Genomic DNA, 12,226 nt, shown 5'->3' on the forward strand with positions numbered 1-12,226 from the left:
AGTCTAAGATCACCCTACCAATGGGAGATGGCAAGTGACTTGCGCATGGCCTATCCAGATTAAAATTCCAAGAGCAGTTTGACTTGTCTCCTTTCTCTCTTTCTTGGGTCTCACACCTAATTTCACATCCTCCACAAAACATTCAAGTTCCCTCCACAGCATCTGCCTCCCACTCTTGTAGCATTCATCATTTTTTGGCAATGGTAAATAAACACCAGCTAGAAACAACCAGAACGTCCCATGAATATGGAACTGTTTAGATGCGTTATATTAACATAATGGAATATATATACATATATATGTATGTATACATGTATATATGTATGTATATATGTATATATGTATGTATATATGTATATATACATGTATTTATATGCATGTGCCATGGTTATTAGAAAGAATGAGTCAGTTCTTTAGGCACCGATATGAATGATTGCTCTCCAAAATAAATGAAGTGAAAAAATAAAGAAGAGGGTACAGAACTTTGCTACATATGATGTGTGTTAAGGAAAAAATACAGTGTTTTACTGACTCTAAGACATCATCAATTGTAAATGCATTATTATTTTCTTTATCTCTTAAGAGGGACGCTTGTGGCTGAACAAAATGATGACATCATAGCTTAAAAAACATTGATGTATCTTTTAAAGAGGTAAAAACATGTAAGTTTTAGAATCGATACAACATACTGGTATTTGGGCTTGTTAGGCGCGTGGGATACCTCTAGTTGTTACCCATCCTCTAGGCACTGGAGCTTCTCTGCCCACTGTGTTTCTCACTCTGCACAGGCAGCCTTGACCACAGAACTTTGGGTACACGTACACCTCCATGAGCCACAGAAGTGGGCCAAAGTGTGATATGTTCACATGCTGGTATCTTTACCTGGAGTACATACGTTGCACTATGAGTTTGCTGGTTTGGGAACAAGCAGTGAGGACAATTTAGAACCAGGTCCAAGTTGCGATTCCCACCCATCCTGGAACAGAAGACATGCCGGGGCTTGCTCTTGCCCAGGCTTACAAAGAAGGTCACAGACTTTGGCCCTCCGTAGGTGATGAGATACCCCTGCACAGCTGTTAAGCGGGGTGGTCTTTTAGTAAGATACGTTGGTCATGGAGGAGGGAGAGGAGGTGACAGAGTGGACAGGGAGAGGTCCTGGTTGTAGCGGAGATGCGAACAAGTACTAGAGTTTTCTCTTCCTGATACCTTCCCCCAGCACCAAGCACAGGACCTGGCCTGAGATACCCTCTGTGTTTTATAAAGCAGGAGGGTCATCAAAGCAAAGTTACAGGCTGAAAAGTGGGAACACGTTTGGAAAGCAACAGAAACTGTGTTCAACTCTAGGGAAATTTTTCCTATTTAGGCTGTTTATTGAGGACTCAGACTCTCAAAAATGTTCCTAGTGAGTCCACAGAAATTCTACAAGGCCATATGGGTGGATTCACATGGAAGGAAAGGTGCTCAGAATTAGATACCTCAAGCATGTCGTGCCCCACAAAGATAGTACAATCCCTTCCTAACCCTGCTGTAGGACAAAGACACCTTACCTGGTGACTTTTGACACTCTGTTAGGCTGGTTCTTTTCTAGAAATGGTATTTATTTATATATGGGGCCCATGCTTGAGTCAGTGTAATACTGGAGGCTCTTTTAAAATTTATTTTTATGGAAGTAGAGGTGACACACATTAGTTTCAGCTGTACAACATAGCAACATTGTGCTACAGCACAGCACGAATGTGGCTACCGTCCATCACCATCCCATGCTATCACAGTACCTTTACTAAATTCCTTATGCTGGAGATTGTATGCCTGTGACGACTTACTCCATAACTGCCCTTCACCCATTTTGCACACCTTCCTCTCCTCCTCCCCTCTGGCTACCACTGGTTCTGTGTATTTATGGGTCTGTTTCTATTTTTGTTTGTTCATTTATTTTGGTTTTTAGGTCCCACATACAAGTGAAGTCGTGTGGTATTTGTTTTCTGACTGACTTCACATAGCGTATTGTCTTTGAGGTCCATCCATGTTGTTGCAGATGGCAAGTCTCATTCACACACACACACACACACACACACACACACACACCACATCTTCTTTTGAAGGATACTACGGTTGCTTCTGTATCTTGGCTATTGGAAAGAATGCTGCAGTGAACAAAGGGTGCCTATATCTTTTTGAGTTTGTGTTTTCATTTTCTTTGTGTAAATACGCTGTAGTGGCATTGCTGGATTCTATGACCTAGTTTTAATTTTTTGAGGAACCTCCGTAATGTTTTCCGCAGTGGCTGCACCAGTTTGCATTCCCACCAACAGTGCACATGGGTTCCTTTTTCTGCACATCCTTGCCAACACTGGTTATTTCTTGTCTTTTTTATTCTAGCCATTCTGAAAGGTGTGAGGTGAAATCTCATTGTATCTTCTTTGGAGAAATGTCTGTTCATGTCTTCTGCCCGTTTTTTAATCTGTTTTTTGGTATTGAGCTGTATACGGTGTTTGTATATTTTGGATTTTACCCCCTTATTGTGTATTTCATTTGCAAATAACTTCTCTCATCCAGTAGGTGGCTGTTTTGTTTTGTTGGGGATTTCCTTTGCTGTGCAAAAGGTTTTTATTTTGGTATCGTCTCAATAGTTTGTTTGCTTTCGTTTCTCTTGCCTGAGCAGACATCTAGAAAAATGTTGCTAAGGCCAGAGTCAAAGAGATTACTGTTTATATTTCCTTCTAGCTTTATGGTTCCAGGTCTCATATTTAGGTCGTTAATACATTTTGAGTTTATTTTTTATATGGTGTAAGAAATGGTCCAGTTTCATTCTTTTGCATGTAGCTCTCTAGTTTGCCCAACACCGTTTATTGAAGAGACTGTCTTTTCCCCCCATCGTATTTTCTTGACTCCTTTGTAGTAGATTACTTTACTATGTAAGCGTGGGTTTATTTCTGGGCTCTTTATTCTGTTCTGTCGATCGATGTGTCTGTTTTTGTGGCGTTCCCATACTGTCGTGTAATAGCTTTGTAGTATAACTTGAAATCTGGCGTTGTGGTACCTTTAGCTTTGCTCTTTCTCAAGATCGCATTTGGCTACTCAGGTTCCCTACATATTTCAGTATTACAAAGCTCTTAAATGGAGTTGTATCATTTCTCCAAATCAACCAGCCTAAAACATGCTAGAGTAAATACGAATTCTCTGGAATGATTTGAATGTGAATTATTACTATCAGGTTGCCTTTCGCTGGTGGAGTTTAGCCTTGGGGTCACATTCCAAGTATTCCACATACCGAACTTACTTCAAAAGAGAAAAATCATGGTATTTCTATTAATCCTCAGCAAATATTAAACTCATAACCTCACTACAGAGAGGCCATTTACAGCCAGTGATATCACCCTTAGGAGCCAGCTTCCCAAAGGCTACCAGGCTGAGAATGTTGCTTGAGAAGCCCAGAGGTGGAGAATGATCTTGTGTTGAGATTCCTGTCAGCACAGGGGTCTGGCAAAGAACTAGACCTTTTGTCCCAAAGTTCCCAAACTTGGCCTCGCAGACTGGAAAAGTCTGTTTTCCAAAATCCCTACTTTACAAAATTCAATGGCAGGGGGGACTGTGGTCACTTTGCTTTCTGAAGACCTTTTCAAAAAAAAAAAAAAAAAGCCTTTTCCACATAAGCATAAGCCCCTCTTTCAAATTCAGAATCTGCATTTATTTATTTATTTATTTATTTAAAAGGTTTTTAAAAATTTTTTTTATGTTTATTTATTTTTGAGACAGAGACAGAGCATGAATGGGGGAGGGTCAGAGAGAGAAGGAGGCACAGAATCCCAAGCAGCCTCCAGGCTCCGAGTGGTCAGCCCAGACCCCAATGCGGGGCTCAAACTCACAGACTGTGAGATCATGACATGAGCCGAAGTCGGACGCTTAACCGACTGAGCCACCCAGGCGACCCCAGAATCTGCTTTTAAAAAATTAAGGGCTTGGGGTGCCTGGGCAGCTCAGTCATTTGAGTGTCCAACTCTTGATTTCGACTCAGGTCATGACTCCGAGGTTGTGGGATCGTGCCCTGTGTCAGGCTCTTGGGTGAGCATGGAGTCTGCTTAAGATTCTTTCTCCCTCCCTCCCTCCCTCCCTCCCTTCTTCCCTCCCTCCCTCTGCCCCTCTCCCCTGCCCACGTTCTCTCTAAAATTTTTTGAAAAAGGAAAAAATATTTTAAAAATTAAGGGCTTGAGGGCCAAAAAAAATTAAAAACAAAAAGGCAAAACAACTTTGCAGAGCCTTTTAAAAAGAAGATGAAAGTATTGTCATGAACAGAAGTGCCTGGTAGGTTTGGTTTAACTAACTGATCAGCATAAACATGACTGAGAAAGCAATCAACTTTAGCTTTAATTTTATTAAAACCCTGTGTAATTGGAAGGGAAATGTTTTCAGCAATGATTTAAATGTCATTCCGCTAATTTGTTGTTAAAAATACAGAGAACATTGATAGTCACAGTGACTGTAATGATTTTCTAGAATTATTTATAATGCCCCCCCCCCCCACCGCCCTCGCTGCCAAACTCCAACCAGTATCAACTCAGGTATCTATTAGAAGAGTAAATGTTGGGGCACCTGGGTGGCTCAGTCGGTTAAGCATCCGACTTCAGCTCAGGTCACCATCTCGCAGTCCGTGAGTTCGAGCCCCGCGTCGGGCTCTGGGCTGATGGCTCAGAACCTGGAGCCTGTTTCAGATTCTGTGTCTCCCTCTCTCTGACCCTCCCCCGTTCATGCTCTGTCTCTCTCGGTCTCAAAAATAAATAAAACGTTAAAAATTAAAAAAAAAAGAAGAGTAAATGTTATCTAAATTATGACACATTCATTGGGATATCGTACAGCTATTGAAATCGGGAGTATCAAAGTTTTTTGCCTTCATGCCAGCAACACAGGAGTTCCAACTACTTGACATCCCGTCAACGCTTTCCATTGTCTTTTCAACTTTAGCCATTCTAGCGGGTGTGTAGTGGCATTTCATTGTAGTTTTATTTTGCTTTTCTTTAACGATTAGGGATATTGAACATCTTCTCATTCTTTCATATTCTTATGGAGCGGTCATACATCTCTTGTGAAGTGTCTGTTGCTTACTTTTGTTTTTAAGTTTATTTATTTATTTTGAGAGAAACAGAGACAGTGCAAGCAGGGGAGGGGCAGAGAGAGGGAGACAGAATCCCAAGCTGGCTCTGCAGTGTCAGTGCAGAGACTGATGCAGGGCTCGAACTCAAGGAACCGTGAGATCATGACTTCAGCTGAAATCAAGAGTCAGACGCTTAACTGACTGAGACACCTAGGCGCCCTTTTTACTTACTTTTCTATTGGATAGTTCTTTTCTTTTTTCTTTTCTTTCTTTCTTTCTTTCTTTCTTTCTTTCTTTCTTTCTTTCTTTCTTTCTTTCTTTCAAGAGAGAGAGAAGGGGAAGGGCAGAGGGAGAGAGAAAAGGAGGGAGGGGAGAAAGGGAGAGAATCTTAAGCAGGTTCCATGGTCAGCACAGAGCCCAACATGGGGCTCGATCCCACAAAATTGAGCCATGGGCCAAAATCATGAGTCAAAGCTCAACCAACTGAACCACCCAGGGACCGCTGGATAGTTTGTCTTTTTAATGAATCCTAAGGGATATTTATGCCTATTCCTCAAACAAGCTCTTTTTCAGATACCTGCTTCCAAATACTTTCCCCTATTTTGTGACTCACCTTGTCATTTTAACTGTGTTTTTCACAGAGCAAAAACTTTTAATTGTGAAGAAGTCTGTCTTATCAACATTTATTTTTAGGGTTCATGCTTTTAGTGTCCCATTGAAGAAGTCTTTGTCCTGTTTTCTTTTATGAATAGAATATTTTGGCTCTTAAATTTAAGATCCATTCTGATTCATTGTTAATTTTTGTGTATGGTATGAGGCATTAAGGTTGAAGTTCTTTTTTCCCCTCATACAGATATCCAGTGGCTTTGATCTTATAAAGTTAAAATCCTTACCATAGATCCAACAATCTCATTCCTCAGTTCACCTTAAGGGGATTGAAAACATGTCAATGCAAATATTTGTACCCCAATATTTACGGCTGCCTTATTTATAATAGCCAAGAACTGGAAACAACCCAAGGTCCATCACATAATGAAGAGATAAACAAATTGTGAGATATTCATATAATGAAATGCTACTCAGCAATAAAAAGGCACAAAATGCTTGTTTAACATAAATGCATCTCAGAAATATTACAGCAAATGAAAGAAATCAAACACAGAAGACCACGTAATGTGTCTTCCATTTATATGAGATTCTAGAAAAGGCCACGCTTCAGGGACAGAAAGCAGATCAGTGGTTTCCAGAGTCTGAGGGTCAGGGGAAGAAATGGATTAAAAAGGGTATGAGAAATATTGGGGAGATAATGAAAATGTTTCATATCTTGATTATGAAGATGCCAAAACCCTACTGTTAAAATGGGCAAGTTTTACTGTGTGTGTGAATTAGATCTTACTAAATCTGGGCAGAGTCCATAGACAGGAGCAAATGTAAGGGAAATGAACTTGAAGAGTGATTCTCTCTGGTATCGGTTGCCCGAGAGTTTACAATATACATATACAACTAAGACAAGCCCCCCTTGATAGAACACGATACCACTACATGGGCAGTGCAAGTATTTTATAGCCAAGTATTTCCAGTCCCCCCCTCTCACCCCTTAGAATATTTTGTCGTTCATTTCATTTCTCCATAAGCTATAATCCTGGAATACATTGTTGCTATTATTATTTCAAACCAACTCTTAACCTGTGTGATCAGTGAAGAATAAGAAACATGAAGTTTCTGTTTTACCCTCATTTATTCCTCTTTCCAGCGCTCTACCTTCGTTAACACAGATCCAAGTTTCTGACCTGTATGGTCTTCCTCTACTCTAAAAAACTTACTTTAATGTTTCTTGTACAGCAGACCACCCCCTTCGACTTCTGCCATCTGAGAATGTGTTTATTTCTCCTTCCCCTTTGAAGCATAATTTTAGGGAGGCACAGAATGCTAGCTTGGTGATTCTTTTAACACTGTAACTATTTCACTTTGGTCTCTGGCATAGTTTCTGAGCTTCTGATATAATTCCTGTTCTTGTGGAGGTAAATTATCCCTGCCCGTCCCCCCACATGCTGGCTTTTTCAAGATTTTTTTTTTCTGTGTCTTTAATTTTTCTGCAGTTCGAATATGATATGCCTAAGTGCAGTTTTTTTTTTTTGTTGTTTTGTTTTTTGTTTTGGTATTCAACCTGCTTGGTTTCCTTTAAGCTTCCTGGATCTGTCTTCCTGGATTTGGTGTCTGTCATTAGTTTTGGGAGATTCTCAGTCATTCTTGCTTCAAATATTTCTTCGGTTCCTTTTTCTCTTTCCCTTCTGGTATTCCCATTATGCATATGTTACATCTTTTTAATTGTCCCACAGTTCTTGACTGTTGTCTGTTTTATTCCTTCTTTTCCTCCTTGGATTTCAGTTTTGGAAGTTGCTGTTGACATTTCTTCAAGCTCAGTGATTCTTTCTATGACTGTGACCAGTCTACTAATGAGCCTGTCAAAGGCATTCATTTCTGTTAGTGTTTTTATGATGATGATGATGATGATGATTATATTTCTAGTGTTTCCTTTTGAATCTCCATATTTCTGCTTACATTACTCATGTTCTTGCAATGTTTCCTACTTTTTCCATTAGTGCCTTTACCATATTAACTAGTTGTTTAAAATTCTGATAATTCCAACATCTTTGCCATATCTAGTCTCCTTCAGATGCCGTCTCTTCAAAATGTTTTGTCTTTTAGTGTGCCTTGTCATTTTCTTTGTTGCAAGTAGGATATAATGTACTAGGTGAAAAAAGGAATGATGTACTAGGGAAATAGGCCTTGATGTAACATTTCAGGTTTATCTGCCTGTGTTCATTGTTTGCTGTAGCTGTAGGTGTCAGGGGCTACATTTCCCTCTGGTGTCCTTGTTTTGTCTCCTTTGTTATCTTTGGGTTTCCCTAGAGACTTTAAAAATGTTGCCTAATGCGGGAGCTGGGTGGCTTGGTTGAGTGTCCGAGTATGGCTCAGGTCATGATATCATAGCTCGCAAGTTCAAGCCCTGCGTCAGGCTTGTTGCTGTCAGCACAGAGCCTGCTTGGGATCCTGTCTCCCTCTCTCTCTGGTGCTGGGTGAGGGACCCCATTCCCCAGCCCTGTGCTCTGGTCTCAGTCCTTTTTTTTTTGTAATATAATTTATTGTCAAGTTAGCTAACATACAGTGTATACAATGTGCTCTTGGCTTCGGTGGGTAGATTCCTGTGATTCATTGTTTACATACAACACCCAGTGCTCATCCCAACAAGTGCCTTCCTCAAGGCCCATCTCCCATTTTCCCTCTTACCCTGCCCCCCGCCATCAACCCTGTTTGTTCTCTGTATTTAAGAGTCTCTTATGGTTTGCCTCCCTCCCTCTCTGTTCGAAACTATTTTCTCCCCTTCCCTTCTCCCATGGTCTTCTGTTAAGTTTCTCAGGTTCCATATGAGTGAAAACATATATCTGTCTTTCTCTGACTGACTTATTTCACTTAGCATAATAGATTTTAGTTCCATCCATGTTGTTGCAGATGGCAGGATTTCTTTCTCATTGCCAAGCAGTATTCGATTATATAGGTATATACCACATCTCCTTTATCCATTCACGGGTCGATGGACATTTGGGCTCTTACCATAATTTGGCTCTTGTTGAAAGTGCTGCTATAAACGTTGGAGCACATGTGCCCGGAACATTCTCCAAGACAGATCACACACTGGGTCACAAAACAGGCCTGAATACATATAGAAGAATTGAGATCACACCATGCATATTTTCAGATCACAATGCTAGGAAACTTGAAATCAACCACAAGAAAACATGTGGAAAGCCTCCAAACGCATGGAGGTTAAAGAACATCCTACTAAAGAATGAATGGGTCAACCAGGCAGCTTTTTAAAGAAGAAATTAAAAAACATACGGAAGCAAATGAAAATGAAAACACGACAGTCCAAACCCTTTGGGATGCAGCAAAGGCAGTCCTAAGAGGAAAATACATTGCTATCCAGGCCTATCTCAAGAAACAAGAAAAATCCCAAATACAAAATCTAACTGTACACCTAAAGGAACTGTAAGAGAACAGCAAAGAAACCCCAAACCCAGCAGAAGAGGAGACATAGTAAAGATTAGAGCATAAATAAACAATATAGAATCCAAAAAAATAGAGTAATGAATCTAAGAGCTGGTTTTTTGGAAAAAAAAAACTGATAAACCTCTAGCCAGGCTTCTCAAAAAGAAAAGAGAGAGGACCCAAATAAATAAAATCACGAGCACAAGAGGAGAGATCACAACAAACACCACAGAAATACAAATAAGTATTAGAGAATACTATGAAAAAGTTATATGCCAACAAACTGGACAACCTGGAAGAAATAGGCAAATTCCTAGAAATGTACACACCACCAAAAGTCAAACAGGGAGAAATACAAAATTTGAACAGACCCATAACCAGCGAAGAAATCGAATCAGTTATCAAAAATCTCCCAACAAATAAGAGTCCTGGGCCAGATGGCCTCCCAGGGGAATTCTACCAGGCATTTAAAGCAGAGTTAATACTTATCCTTCCCAAGCTGTTCTGAAAAACAGAAATGGAAGGAAAGCTTCCGAACTCATTCTATGAAGCCAGCATTACATTGATTCCCAAACCAGAGACCCCACAAAAAAGGAGAATTACAGGCCAATAAACTGGAAGAACAGGGATGCAGAAATTCTCAACAAGATTCTAGCAAAGCGAATTCAAAGGTATATTAAAAGAATTATTCACCGTGATCAAGTGGGAGTCATTCCTGGGCTGCAGGGCTGGTTCAGTATTTGCAAATCAATCAATGTGATACATCACATTAATAGAAGAAAGTGTAAGAACCATAGTGATCCTATCAATAGATGCAGAAAAAGCATTTGACAAAATACAGCATCCTTTCTTTTTTTTTCAACTTTTTTTTTTTGGGGGGGGACAGAGAGAGACAGAGCATGAACGGGGGAGGGGCAGAGAGAGAGGGAGACACAGAATCGGAAACAGGCTCCAGGCTCCGAGCCATCAGCCCAGAGCCTGACGCGGGGCTCGAACTCACGGACCGCGAGATCGTGACCTGGCTGAAGTCGGACGCTCAACCGACTGCGCCACCCAGGCGCCCCATACAGCATCCTTTCTTAATAAAAACCCTCAAGAAAGTCACAATGGAAGGAACATACCTTAATATCATAAAAGCCATATAGGAAAAGCCCACTGCTAATATCCTCAGTGGGGAAAAATAGAGAGCTTTCCCTGAGATCAGGAGCACAACACGATGTCCACTCTCACCACTGTTGGTTAGCATAGCGTTGGAAGTGCTAGCCTCAGCAATCAGACAACAAAGTGAAATAAAAGGCATCCAAACTGGCAAAGAAGTAGTCAAGCTTTCACTTTTCACAGACGACATGATACTCTATACGGAAAACCCGAAAGACTCCACCAAAAAGCTCCTAGAACTGACACGTGAATTCAGCAAAGTTGCAGGACACAGAATCAATGCCTAGTATCAGTCTTTGAGTGCACCTGTGACCCTAGGACTGTGACCTTGATCTGCCTTGGATTGCTTTCCCCCCATCGGAGAGGCATGAAGGCTAGCCTACACTGGAGTTGGGTGTTTGCCTTCTTCCATGTTGGTTAGGCTCCAGTAAAATCATTTCTGTTGAGAACAGGCCTTGTTAAAAAGAACAGAACATTCTGAGCATATTTAAAAACAGCTATTTTGGGGGCGACTGGGTGGCTCAGTAGGTTAAGCGTCCAATTTTGGCTCAGGTCATGATCTCATGGTTCCCAAGTTTGAGCCCCGTGTCAGGGCTGTGTTGTTGACAGCTCAGAGCCTGGAGCCTGCTTCCCCCTCTTTTTGCTCAAAGCCCAAGAGGAAAGTGAGATACTGATGGGCTGCTGGAGGTCAAAGTCATGCAAGTGTGGGGGTCCTACTGACACTGGATCCCTTGGTATGTTTTTTTTTAAGTTGATTTATTTATTTTGAGAGAGAGTGAGCAAGAGTTGGGGAGGGCAGAAAGGGAGAAAGAATTCCAAGGAGGCTCTGCACTGACAGATGCAGGGTTTGAACTCATGAAGTGTGAGAGCATGACCTGAGCTGAAATTAGGAGTTGGATGCTTAATCCACTGAGCCAGCCAGACACCCCTCCCTTGGTGTTTTTAACTCGCAAACTTGTCCAGACAGAGCCTCCAGCAGTTCATTAGTTACACATTAGGGTTTCCTAGGCTGCTTCTGGCCTTTTGTTACAGAGAAGCCAGCGGTGATTCTCCATATCTGCAGCTCTCCTCACTGTTAGAGGCAGTGGTTTGCCCTGTGACTTCGGTTCTGATACATTTAACAGGAGCTGTTGATTTTCAGTGTGTTCAGCTTCTTTGTTGTTGCGAGAATGGGAGAGAGGACTTCTTGGCTCCTGGCATGCCAGACAAGAAACAAATACTTCTCTCTGGATGATAGTATGTCAATGAATTCTTCCTTTGTACATCCTTCACTTTCTGCATGTTCTACAATGTACACATATTCCTTTTAAGATAAACAGGAACGGGGAGCCTGGGTGGCTCAGTCGGTTGAGCGTCTAACTTCGGCTCAGGTCATGATCTCTCAGTCTGTGAGTTTGAGTCCCACTTTGGGCTCTGTGCTAACAGCTCGGAGCCTGGAGCCTGCTTCGGATTCTGTCTCCCTCTCTCTCTGCCCCTCCCCCACTCGCACTCTGTCTCTCTCTCTGTCAAAAATAAATAAGCATTAGAAAACAATTTTTTAAGATGAACAGGAAAACGTTCTTACACTACAGAAAAAAAATTTTATTAAAAAAATTGTTTTTAATGCTTTATTTTTGAGACAGAGAGCATGAGCAGGGGAGGGGCAGAGAGAGGGGGAGACACAGAATCTGAAGTGGGGTCCAGGCTCTGAGGTGTCAGCACAGAGCCCGACACAGGGCTTGAACTCACAGACTGTGAGATCATGACCTGAGCTGAAATCGAGAGTCAGACGCTTAACCGACTGAGCCACCCAGGCAGCCCCAGAAAAAAAAATTTAAATGAGTTTAATCTCTGTTGCCTTGGAAGAAAATAAGGCAAGTTTCAGAGAATAGTATCTTATTTAAAAAATAATAAAAAATAGGAACATCTACACACATACCCCCCACCCTG

This window comes from Felis catus, chromosome D4 (genome assembly GCF_018350175.1).
Source record: "Felis catus isolate Fca126 chromosome D4, F.catus_Fca126_mat1.0, whole genome shotgun sequence".
NCBI classification, from domain to species: domain Eukaryota; kingdom Metazoa; phylum Chordata; class Mammalia; order Carnivora; family Felidae; genus Felis; species Felis catus.